The following is a 13,587-nucleotide window of genomic DNA, read 5'->3' on the forward strand; positions in this document are numbered from 1 at the left end:
GAGGTCACCCACGGTTAGAATACATAGTGGCGAGTGGCCTGGCTGGCTAATCAGGGAAGACAGGAAGCTTAGGGATAAGGAGTCTAGGGCAGAGGTATGTGGATGGGCTCATCGAAGTGGCCGTGAAGTGGTCAAGTCTCAATACCACATGTTAATATTCCCCTAGAGAGCATCCACCACTGATGAAGAACTGGACAGCCAAGCAGACGGATGACTCAGCTCGCTGGCCTCCGCCAGCCTCTGTCCTCAGCCGCTCCAGCGTTGGCATGATGCAGACATGAACAAAGCGGCTATTATTTAACTACTAGCACGGACTCTCTCTTACCAAAGATGATTTGATTTCTGCTGCCACCAAGGTCCTCCTGCCTGCAACTGAGACCAACACTGAGTCCCCAGTATGGCACCATATTGGCTGGTCATCTTCAAGAGGCAAGTTGGTAGCAAGTTGACTACATTATGTCCTTTCCATACTAGAAGGCCCAGAAGTTTGTTCTTTGCTCTCAGAGGAACAGATACATATTCAGGTTATGGGCTTGCCTTTCCACCACAGGGTCTCAACCAGCACCATCATCTGAAGGCTTATTGAGTATCTGATCACTGGCATGGGATTCCTTATCATATCACCTCAGGCCAGAGGACTAACTTGACAGCGTGGGAGGCATGCGAGTGAGCTCATAGCCGGGGAATTCACCACGTAGAAGCTGCCAGCCTGAAGGAGCACTGGACTGGCTACTGAAGACGTGGCTACGGGAGGCAGAACTCCGTGAGCAGGGGTGTCATCCTCCAGAATTCCACACGTGCACTGAGCCAAAGACCTGTGTACGGATGGTACCATGCCCCCACGGGAAGGGCGCGGGGTCTGAGTGCTGAGGTGTGGGAGCAGGAATAGCCCCTCTTAGCCTCACCCTTATTAATCCACTCTCTATCTTCTGTCCCCTAACTCTGAGCTCTGCAGGACTGGAAGTCCTGGTCCCCCTGAATTATGAGCGAGGGCACCTCAGGCTCCCTCTGCCCAGGCACCAGCAGGCAAGAAGAGGAGTCACTGTTTGGCGGAGGAACTGGCCCTGATCCGCAGGACGAGGAAGGGCTTTGGCTACACAATAGGGGCAGGGGGGAACATGTTTGGTGCCCGGTGTAGAAAAAAGGTTTGGGTTTCAATGAACACGATGTGTCATTTATAGCCAACCCTTCAGGATTGTCAGTCTAGTCCTGTTTCATCTTCAAGCTATTTTGCAACTCTTTGTAAGTTGTAGGTAATGATAGGTAAGTTCTGTCTTGTCTGGTAGTGATTTTAATTGACTTTCTTCCAACTGTGGAAAAATATTTTGCCTCTACCTGCAATTAATCCCAACATCTCTTTATGTCATATGTGTTTGTGCTTTTTTGACTTCCCTGAACTTTTGTATAGATACACATATCTCATTCATCTTTATGTCTGTTTGAGTCATGATTTTTTTGGTCTTTTTTCTGAAAAGAAAGTTATTTTTTAACAGAGGTGACCCGAGCACCCTTGACACTCCCCTGCCCAATTCTGAGTGTAAGTGGAGAGATACAGGAACCTCAGCCCCAGGACATGGTGACCAGGGCTCAGGGCCCATGGGGGTAGGGTCTGGGTTGTGTCATCAGACTGGCCTCTGAAGCCAGGAGAGCTGATAACTGACAATGAGAGGCATCTAGAATGAACGAGTATCAGTTGTGACCCGGAGACTAACCACATCAGTGGGGACTGGCTCGTCCTGCTAACCTCCCTCTTCTGAGTTTCCCCTGGGAAGAAAGGCTACAATCCTGGAGGAATTGCTGTCTTAACGTGTGTGGGAAAGGGAGCCACAGGGCACACAGGGTGGACTCTGGTGCACACAGAGTGCGCCGCCCAGATCTCTGTCCAAGGAAGGACTTGCTTCACAGGTCTGGGGGCACAGGTGTGGGGCACAGGTGCCCCCTCCTGGGACAATCCACAACCAGTGACTAGACAAATCCACATGGGGTGACTGTACTTTATACTGGGCATATAAAGGTGCAGCCAACCTGGTCCCAACACATGAGAACTCAGAGGGGCAATATTCACTGCAGGGTCCTGTGCCGCATTGGACAGTGGTTTACCAGCCCTTCTCTGCAGCCTGGCATCTCCCCTTAACTTCACAGGTGTAGGTCTCTGACAGACATGTGTACCCCAAACTCCCTCTCAGTGCCTTCTGGAGAACCCACCCTGTGGTGCTAGTCCCCTCGCTTCTAATCCATCGTCCCTCTGCGATCAGAACTTTGTTTTGTTTTGTTTATTAACACACATCCAACCATGTCATTTCATCAGTGACTTCTCAGACCACGGCATCTGTTCCCCCTAGGTATTGCCTGGAGATATGAGGAGCCAAAAATGTTACTCTCTTCTGTAATTTGAAATGTTACCTACAATCGTCCTACAATATGTATGTTCGACATATATCTGACTCCGTCTGCTAGTCCACCCTCACCTCTAGCATCCTTGGAATGGAAGCTCCAGGAAGGCATGGCTCTCTGCCCCCATGCGTGAGGCTGATCCTCCAGAGACTGTCCCTGCCCGCCCTTCACCTGCCCAGAAGGACCAGCGAGCCCTGGACTTCACTCACTCCTTCAGGAAAACTCACGCGACCTCATTCTCCTTCCCCGCCAGTGACCCCTTATCTCTGCTGAGTCTTCTCATCTGCTCATCTCTACCCACTGCCCCAATTTTCCCCCCTTCTAGGCTGTTCTCAAGGGCACGGATGCTGTTTTTCTATCCTCGGTGTCTAACCATAATGCCTGGTTTACACTAAGAAATGTTAGCTGAATAAATGTGACCAAAGATAATTTTTTGTGTATGAATGTTAATAGCAGCTTTAATTACAATTGCAAAAAACTGGAAACAATCACATGTCCATCGGCAGGTGACAGATAAACAAATTAGCTAAATTGCCTTCGCCTGCTAGGACTACCGCCACAAAACCCCACACACTGGGAAGCGTAAGTAACAGAAAGGTATTTCTCATTGTTCTGGCGGCTGGGAGTACAGGTCAAAGTGCCGGTAGACTTGGTTTCTCTAGAAGCCTCTGTGCTTGGCTTGCAGATGGCTGCCTGCTCACTGTGTCCTCACGTGGCCCCCTTCTCTGTGGACACAACAAAAGATAATTTTTAAAACAAGGCACAGTGATGCCTTTCACAGAATTATAAACTGAACACATGTCAGAGGCTTTATTAAGGTCATTAATTAATAAGAGAACCAGTACAAAGTCACAACCTGTTCAAAAGAGAATCTAAAATGCAGACAAGGATACAGACATCTGGAATGCTGAGAAAAATTTACAAATAAATGCAAAATCAGCAAAACCGGTCGATATTCATGGCTCATTTCCAGAAATATAATTGGCATTTCTATGGACAAAAATCATTTGCGTTACTCTCAGTTTTTCTACAACTTACAGACTTGTAAAACAGCTCAGATAACCTGACAGGATGCACTAGGCAGTAGACCCAATAATGTTTGGGGCCCATTTCAAAGTCCTTCACATTTTCCCCTACACTTTAATTAGTGGCTAACTACACCCCAAATTACGCATTTATCTATTAGGTCATTTGACATAACTAAGCACACACACATGGACACACACACACCCCCCAAAATGTGTTGTTCTCAACACCCTGGAGAAAAATCTTTTCCAGCTTTGGCCCATTAGCTACAGCCAGCAGCCTGGTTCAGGTCCTGGGGCAGATGGAATCCACTCCGTCCTCCACTTGTTTCTCCTAAATCTTCACGGAAATGGCCCAACTCCTAGTAAAAGGTATTACTAGCAATATCAACATTAGCAAGAGAAGGGCTTTTTGTCTTAGGTGCTCCACCTCGAAGAACTTTGGAAAGCTAGGCAGCTTTTTGGTGATGATGGGGGCCTACCTGCTGTGGTTTCCACCGCCGCCCTCTGGGGGGCAGGGGTGAGCCCCAGGGCCCAGCACCCAAGGCTGAAGCAAAGATGGAGCCAGATGCTGCTGGAGAGACAAGACGCTGGTGAAGAGGCCCAAGGGGGAGAGAGGGGAGCAGGAGACCAGAGGGGTGATGCTGGGTGAGCGGCTTCTGGGAGGGGAAAGTAAACAGCCATGAACCCTGCAGAGAACCTTTCCACACATGGCTGCTCACGAAGGGGTGATGTGGGGCCCAGTGGGGCAGGACTTTGCACGTATAAAATCACAGCTTTCAAGTGCTTGCAAACCCTCAGACACTGGCGCTCCCAGAATGCTTTCTAAGAAGTTATAGAGAATCTACTGTGGCCTGACCCCGGAGCCGACTGGCCACGTGGGGACTCTGAAGGTCCTGCTTTCCTCAGCTCAGTAAAGGTAGCATTTCACTCCCCACCTCAGCCCACTGAGAGCCCCCCTCAGCAAGCTCTGGAAAGGGCCCGTGTCACAGCCGCTTCACACACAAAACACACCTCTGCACACAACCCCAGATGGCCCCCAGGGCTCCCTGGGGCGGCATCTTCCCTTTGAACTCCCCCAGGCCCCAGCCACCCCTTCACTCTCCACCACAGCTCTTTTAAACTGGTTTTGGATCCAACCCCTTGAGTCAGTAGCTCCTTAGGCTTTGTTCCCAGCTGATCCTTTTATTACTTCTCTGGACCTTAAGTGTGTAAGGATTTTGTCCAACAAGCCAACCATTTTATCGCATAATAATCCTTGTCTCCATGACAACCAGCGTCCTCACACTGAGCTGACATAATACCAGTCAAAAGCAAAGACACTGTTCATGGTAAATGAATAATCTCCGTTAGGCTTCTGTAACTATGGGCTGTAGCTTGTGCTCCCCACCCCATTAGGTGTCTGGGGAGCCCAGGTTGGGAAATTCTGTTCTGAGGGCCAAGGTTGAGTGAGTGCAACCAAGTCTCCCTGACTCCCCCTTTTCTCAGAGAGGTAAACTGAGGCTCTTAGTCTTAAGGTGAATTGACTGAATCAGATTGGAAATTGAGAATTTTTTTTTAAGTCTCCCTTTTTTGGTCTCTAACTCCTCATAGCATTAGACTTTGTGAAAAAATAAGATAAAGCTGGGATGGGCTGCCACCTGCCTCCCGAGGGAGCCTTACCTGCTTGCAGCCTGGCCCTTCCTATGAGATCCTGGAATTCGCTGGACAGCAGCTGCCTGCTCCTCCCCCGTGGGTGGGGAGGCCTAGACCATCCCAGTGAGACCTGAGGTCACCTGGTCCTGGCTGCCCCAGGTGTGTTCCCTAGGATGTTAATTGCTACTGGGGTGGCGGCGGGGTGGGGTGGGTTCTATGGTCAGTTACTTCTGAGAAAGGCAGGGTTAAGCACAGGTAAACTGGTGTAGTTCTGTTTTCACTTAAGGACTTCCCTGAGCCTTTGAAATGCCTTTGGGCCTAAGGACCTGCCTGGGGGATGAGACAGCAGGTATTAGCACCCAAATTTATTGGGCTTGAAGTCTCTTTTCCATAGGGGACCTGCTAATACCTCATGGGGCCCTGTTAGTCAGGTCCACCATCTCCAGATGAGGAAACCGAGCTCCACGCTTGGTCCCACAAGCAGACGTGGCCCAGGCAGAGCAGACCCCTGGTTGCCCAAGTCTAATCCTGGACTTTTCAAATTTGGGTCTTTCCCTCCACACCTCACCCACCAAGTACTTTCATTTAACCCAGGAAAAAAAGTTCCGATGGACTCCAGAAGCCGAGGAATTTGCTCAGAAAGAGGTTGCTTCTGAGGCTCTTTGTGTCCTCAGAAAACCCTCCCAGGCAGGTGGAGGCGAGAGGAACCCCTACAGGACGAGGGGCTGGAAAGGGCTCCGCAGCGGCACAGAAGCCCCGAGGGCAGCTCCAAAATGAGCAGAAGCAGGTGCACCTGGGCCCTGCAGACCGGTCTCCGCTGATGCGCCCTGCAAGCCCGCGTCACGTGGCCTGGGCCAGTCGGAGGCCATCCGGCTGAGCAGCTGTGGGGCTTCCAGGGGTCTGGCTTCGCCTTGGTGGGACGATGTCTCCAGGAGGGAGAGAGGACCCGGCTGCTCTTCAGAGTTGATGAACAGCATCCCAGCCAGAAGGGGTGGTCGGCAGGACTGCATGCTGACCGCCCCACTCGCTTGAGGCAGTGTCCAAGGCACATGGGTACTGGGCTCCCTCCCGGGAGCAGCCGCAGGCGCCCAGTCCAGAGAAAGCATACCAGAAAGATGGGAAAACAAAGCACTGTGGCTTTCCAGTGCAACAGTGCTGCCTTCCATGCAGCGAGGATGTGCTGTCCCCTCTGCCCAACCAGCTTCTGGGGCTCTGGGGAGTCCCCTCCCACCCAGGTCCGATGTCCACTGGCGGAGGCAGAACTTCCTCCCTCCCCACCTGCCCCAAGGGTGTGGGAGGGGACACAGTATGTAGCTGTCCTCTGTGCCCCAGGTGACCACTCTTTTTGAATATTAGTGGGGGGCTCTGGTCTGAGAGGGAAGCATTCTTGGGGGCCCCCCATCTGAGAGCAGTGGTCGGGTGGGGCCATGTGTGGGACTGCCTCTGGAAGGCTAGTGCCCGCTATCACGAAGCCAGAAATGTGGTTTCCAGGCCTGGAGTGGGGCTGGGGACTGGGGCACTCACCAGTTTTGTAACTGGCCAAATTCCCAGGCCTTGGGTCTGAGCTGCTTCCTCTGCGAAATCTGACTTGGGATGGTTGTTGGGAGGCGATTTTAAAATATGAAGTGCTGCTCTAATGTGCACACTGGCACCTGCCTCGCACAACAGGAAGACAGAGGCAGATGGCAGCATTTTAACTCCTGTCCCTAAGGACATAGTGGCGGGGGGGACACTGGATGGGGAGGGATGTCCCCAACCCAAGACCCCGGCGCTTCAGTCCTGAGTGAAAACCTCCTCAGAGAGTTTCTTTAACACGTAAAACCCGTTTCCACTGCCCTCATCACCCTCATCTCACTGGACCAAGCCCACACCCAGACCTGAGCCGGACCCTCGACCAAATTAGTCCACAGGCAACCTGTGACCTCAGGTCGTCTGCAATGCCAGGAACCAGAGGCGTGGGGGGAGAGGGGTACCTGCGCTTAGGCTCCTGTGGTTGTTGCGTGGAAGGAAGGAGACATCTGGTCCAGAAATATTTCAGGTCCCACTGACAGAGAAGGGAAGACGAGGCGGGACTAGATGGGCCACATGAACAAAACCGCCTCTCTCAATTGAGACTGGTTGGTCACACACCACCCTTGACAAAATCCCTGTCTAGTCAGACACCCTTCAGAGGCAGGTGACCAGCTTTGAACCTGGGGACCTTGGGGATTCACCAGCCGGGGAATCTTGGGCAAGTAGTTAGTCTCTCTGAGCCTCAGTTTATTCATCTATAAAATGCGGACAACAATATCAACTCTTAGGGTTGGCTTGTGGATTAGACTAAGTAACATATGGAAAGTCAGCCTAATTCTAGAATTCAGGACTTAATCACTGCAAAGAGCTTACAGACTTGTGGAAGAGATGAGAATAAACCCACCCAGAAGCACTGCAGACAGTGAGTGGTGTTGGGACACAAGGCGTTGACCATGAGAGACCCCAGGTGGGGAAGGAGGGACCTTCCAGGTAGGGAGTACACGGGATGGGAATTCCATGGTGATGTGAATTGGGTGCATACAGGATGTGGGAGGAGAAGGGACCAGAGAGGCTGGAGAAGGTGGGTAAGGAGGTTTTAGAGCTGGGAGCCCAAGGCGTGGACCACATTTCACTGGTCACGAGGCGATCAGCTGAGAAAGCACGATCAGATTTGAGTTTTAGAAAGATCAGCAGGCAGCTTTAAGGAGGAGGGACTGGAGCAGGGAGGCCAGGCAGAAGGCAGGTTCAGTTCTGTGGGGGATCCCGGTGTTCCTGACCGAGGTAGAGGTAGTGGAGAGGGGAGACAGTCGTGGCTCCAAGAGATGGGAAGTGGGTATCTGCCAAATTGCTGGCTTGGGTAACTGATGATGCCATTTGCTGGGAAAGGGCTCAAAAATGGGGAAGACGACCTGTTCGGTAGTCCTAACATCTCAAATTTGAAGTGTCTGAGCAGGTGGAGATGTCCTCCACCCAGTACACAGCACATAGTAGGAACTTTGTAAATACCCGTGAGTAAATACGGTTCAGAGCTCAGCAGAGAGGGCAGCCTGGGGGTGTCAAGTGGGCATCGTCAGCATATAGGGTGGATGGCACGTCCCTCGGGGAGTCTGCACATGTGAGAGTGGAGGACAGAGCCCTGGGGACAGACGGGGCAGGCAGAGGAGCTGAGAAGGAGCAGTTAGAGACCAGTGGGTAGAACCAGGAAAGACAGAGGTCGCGGCAACTGAGGGAAGAGGCAGATCCAAGAGGGGCTGAGAGACAAAGAGCGAGAGGCCTGCAGTGCCCCGAATCCTGCAGCCCCCAGCCCAGCCCCTGGGGGCAGGGAGCAACCACTGCACAGCTGCAAAGGCCATGGCTTTTTTTTTAAATAATTTTTTAAATAGAAGTATAGTTGATTCAAGGGTTATAACTTTTTGTATAAAAGACTCATTCAGAACCAGAATGAGCAACATTGCCCCTTTTAAACATTGTTTCTTATTAATAAACCTCCACAGAATTAGCATTAATTTTTAATGACATGGCTGCACACCGACATGGCTGCACACGTAGGCCCTGGAGTTTCCAGGCACGGTGTCAAATTTTGTCAAATAACTTTTTAACTTTCATTGAAATAATGATAGTTTTTATTGAACTACTGGTGTGAGGATGATACTAATATTTTTTTTCATAGTCTCTCATATGTCTTAATTGAACTATTAACACAGTACGAAGCACTTTCTGTCTCTTCTCAAGATCAACAGCTGTCACAAACATGACTTCAGCTGTCAGCCGTCCTCCGGGATCTCTCTCCCTGAATCTGCTCTCTTTCTGTTAATGAGAAAACTGACTTGGCCAAGATGACAGCGGTTACTGACGGACAGAGTGAAGCTGGGTGCCCTCTCCCCATGTTGGTGAGGGCCTCCCACAGAGCAGGTGTGGTGGAGTTGGAGGGACAGTATAAAAATTTTTTCCTAATCCCAGTCGTTTCCCTGTGATTAGGATTATGAAATGAAAAGCCACAGTTGGACTCAGGCAGAGTCGGGGTGGGTCCAGGGTGTGTGTGCATCAAAGGCAGTGAAGTCTGGAGTCCGAACCTCCAGGGCAGGTCCCGAGCCCTCCCAGCAGGCTCCCTGGCCGCCCGCCTGGGGGAGCGGGACAAGCAGACCCCGACCAGGTAGGAACCATGCCTTTGTTCTTCCTGGGTCTTACTCAATCCAGGCATGCGTGGCGAAGGAGAGCGTGGCATCGTGTGTTCACATGTGTGCCCGGGTGTTGGAGTTGCAGAGAGGCAGGACTAGAGGACCAGGTAACTGCTGTCTGGAGGTGCCCAGTTGTCATGTTGCCTGATTCTGTGTATCTGATGTCTTCTCTCTCATTTTCTCCTCTCCCCTTCCTGCTCCGTTTCTTCTTCTGAGAGCTATTTTATCTCCAAGTTTCCAGGTTCACTCAGAATTGAAGTGTAAGGCCCGCACCTCTGTGATCAATGGCTGTTTGTGGGGAAAAAAGAGGCAGGGCAGGTGTGAGGAGGCCCGAGCATCAGGTGTAAACAGGAGCCAGCCAGGAAGCCTGGGTGCTGGTCCTGGCCCTGCCAGTGACCGGCTTTCTCACAGGCCCTGGGGCAAGACGGGCCAGGCTGAATGAATGGACCAAATCCTCTGGAAATGACCTTTGCAAGCAGGGGGCTCCCTCTTCTCCTCTTCCGCATCCTTAACAGGTAGGGATTTTTTTTTCTTTCATTTAACCTCGTGGCATTTAATTTAGTCAATACCTCTGATGTGGTGGCCACGTGTTAGGGCCAGGAACACGGATATGGATCTGGAAGCACTCTGCAAAGTGTCAGATGTGGACAGCTGAGTGTGATAAGTGCTCTGGCGGAAGTGAGGCAGGCCCAGAGAGCTCTAACCCAGGTTAGCAGGGCTGGAGAGCAGACTGGGGAAGGCATCCCTGCAGAGGCGACGTTTGAGCTGCGTGTGGAAGGTCGAGGAGGAGACAGCCAAATTGGGCTGGGATGGGTACATGTGTGGAGCGAAGCAGCGGTTTCAGGATGAAGGAAAGACTGGGCGAAGGCTGGGAGACATGAACCAGTGTGGCCATTCTCGGGAACTAGACGTAATTCAATCTGGCGGGCACGCAGGATGACTGTAGGGTGGTGAGAGCTGAGGCCTAAGGAGGAGTTTGAGTTTTAACATGAGGACTTGTGCTTCTTGAAACTGACTGGGCCTCAAAATCACCAGGGAAGTTTATTAGGAGACAGATTCTTGGGCCTACCTCCAACTAAGGAATCAGAGTCCCCACAGCCGAGACTTCAGAACCAGCCTTTTCAGCAGAGTCCCAGGGGAGTCGACACAGGCACTGGTCAGCCTGGCCCTTGGGAAGTCGTGGGGGACCAGTCCCGACACTCTTGGGCCTCTGCTAGGAGGCAGTGATGAGGACCTGAGGGAAGGCCCCGGGGCAGTGAACAGCGCCCCCAGGAGTGGTGCCAGGGTCAGTTACCTGAGTGCTTCTTGGACCATGTGCCCCATGACCAGGACAGGAGCGACCAGGAAATTCTGGTTTCCAGCAGGACAGGCCCCTTCAGGCAGCACAGTGGAGGGATGGCAGAGGCGTCCCTCCCACCCATCCCTGCTCTAACAGAGTGACCTCGAAGGACTGTCTTGCCCCTTCCCTCCATCCTAAGTGAAATCCTATTTCCACATCCCACAAGGCTCCTTCTTCAAGCTGAACGCTCAGAGCACGTTGGGGGGAGGGGGGTAGGAGGGGGGAGGCTTCCTAGGGTGCCGGGCTTCCCGGGGGGTTCAGATGAGCAAGGGGACTACGAGATTGCTATCTACTACATCTGTGTTCCTTCTAGATTTCTTTCGGAAAGATGGTAATAAAAGGGTCCAATACTTAAGAAAATGAGGCAGTTCCCAGCCCAGAAACATGCCAGACTCACAGGCTGAGGCCCAGGGCAGGCCACCCCCTAGGGACCCCCACCTCACAGGTCGGAGTCCAGGCTCCTCACCCCGGGCCTGAGGTCCTCAACCAGGCTCTGCTGCCGCTCCCCACCACCCCCTCCCCAGCCTTTCCCAGATTAATTTTTACACTTAACATTTAAACCAGGCAGTTTAACAACTCAATGCCTGTGTTTATGCTAATCTCTCCTGAAATGCCTTCCCCCACCCCGTGCCCTCTGTCTGGCTAGTTCCTGCTTATTCTGCAAGACGCAGCTCTCTGTGACACCCCCTACACACAACACACATCTCAATGGAGCTGTTCCTGTGAACCACCACACCTCCACGCTATGCTCACCTCGATGGGACACCTATGCAGCAAGTTTATGCACCCGCCCCTCCCCCTACTCCACAACTTGACCCGAAATTCCTTAAGGGCAGGGTCTGTGGTCCTACATTTTGTTTCCCTATTACCTGTCTCACTAGGAACTCAAGAGCTATTTGCTGAACCAAACAGAACCCAGGTGAATGAGAAGTGCCCTCAGACATGCGAATGCCGTGATAATGTAACAGCATTCTAAGGATTTGCTTCTTGGTGTTTTTAGGACAGGTGCCTTTTAAACCCTCTAAGTAGACAGGACATCCCACTCCTCCCACCCCCATATTAAGTGCAAAATGACAAATTTATGAGTAAATTGAAGGTGATTGTTTGTATCTTAAAAGGTTGGGGACAGGTTTCCTTTAAATACTAAGCCTTTGTTAGAACTTTCAGAAGCTCGCCTTACGGATCATTAACTTCTGGGGGAGGGGTGGGAGCAGGAGGCATGGAGCTGGACCTTTAAGGGTGAGCTCCAAAGTGGCGCCTCTGAAAGAAGGAAGCCAGGGAGAAGATCTTGGACTGAGGCAGAGTTGGGTTCAGACTCTGGCTATAGGAGCTGTGTGACCTGGGGCAAGTCCCTTATCCTCTCTGCACCCCGATTTCCGTATCCCTGAAGTGGGGATACACTATGCCTACTTTGCAGGGTTGTCGTAAAGATGGAAAAGATCCTATGTGGAATGCCTTGCCTCATAGGAGGTCCCGAATAACAGTAATAGTATCGCTGCTGGTGGGGTTGACATTGCACGCGGAGCAGAGGATGGAGTCTTTTCAGGTTTAGAGGATTTTACCTGGGGTGGGGGGGCAGACTAGGAAGGCAGAAAGGATCCAGAAAGGAAAAGCCAGGGGGAGAGGATAGCTCAAGTGGTAGAGTGCATGCTCAGCATGCACAAGGTCCTGGGTTCAATCCCCAGTACCTCCTCTAGAGTTAAATAAGTGGTTAAACCTAATTACCTCCCCCCTAAAAAAAAGTAATGAATTAAAAAAAAAGCAGTCAGAAAGGAAGGGCCAGGCCACCCTGGCAGCAGATTTAGACTACCACAGCACTTCACAATTTGTTTGTTTTTTTAAACTAAATCTTCCCATGTTGAACATGCAGGATGCTGGCAACATAGCTGTGCTGTGTGGTTAATGGGAGGGTCTTGGACTTACTGGCTCTTTGACCTTGCGGAGGTTACCTTGCTCAGTTTCCTCATCTGGTGAAAGGAGACAGGGAACAGTACCCACCTCTCAAGGCTGCAGTATGAGATAAGGAATGGAAGGTGCTTAGCCTGATGCCAGGTGCACAGGATTCCCTCTGGAAATGGTACCCGTTACCATATTATGAAGTGATCAGTATGAACAAGCTCAGAGCGGTGATAGGTGCCCTGTTGGAGGAACCGCTTGCTCTTGGGAATATGGAGGGGGCGGGGGATGAACCGCAAGAGAATTACCCACAACTCTGGAGACCACCTGTCCCCAGAGCTGTGTGACCTTGGGCCTGTCCTGTAACACAGAAGGTTTGCCCTAGATAGCCTCCCAGGTTCCTAAATTAGCCCAAGTCTAGTCCACCCACAGCTCCCCAGACAGCTGCTCTCAGGCCTGTGTGCTTTTCCCCAGATGCCCCCTTCTCCCCTCCTGCAGGGTAACCCCACCCACTCAAGGGCAGGCCTCCCCACCACGGCTCAGGGCTGCGGCTGCACCCACACTCAGCACACAGTGGGTCCTTACTGTGCCTGTCATCTAGATGGTGACTGCAGTGTATCAGCACAAATAGGAGCGCAGCCCCGCTTAAAAGTGAGGCCTGTTGGCAGAAGGAAAGATGAGCGAGCACTTTCCCTTTCTAGAGATTTCCGGAATTTCCTGAGTCCTGACTCTTATTGTTTCCCGTCTGTTGTGGAACACGGGTTTGGAAATGATTGAGGCTCCGTCCCCTCCCTCTGGGTGGAAAGAGAACGAAAGCTCCGTTGGTTGGAGCCACAGCTGCAGGTAAAGTCCGTTGCTGTTACTCCCTCCCAGGTCTGGAAAAAGTGACCAGGTGGCTTCAGGAGTCCCCAGGACCCCGAAAATCGATCCCTATCCAAGGGGACCGTCGATGCAGGCACCTGGTTCTCCCCTTAGCAGGGCAGGATGAGGGAACCCGCGTCCACTCTGTCCCCCTCACGTCGCCGCTGGAAAGTGGGCACAAATGACCTTGACCTCTGAGAAGCCGGCGCCCTAGGCCGTTGGGGAGGGCGACTCCTCCGGAAAAGTT

This window comes from Camelus dromedarius, chromosome 23 (genome assembly GCF_036321535.1).
Source record: "Camelus dromedarius isolate mCamDro1 chromosome 23, mCamDro1.pat, whole genome shotgun sequence".
Taxonomy (NCBI): domain Eukaryota; kingdom Metazoa; phylum Chordata; class Mammalia; order Artiodactyla; family Camelidae; genus Camelus; species Camelus dromedarius.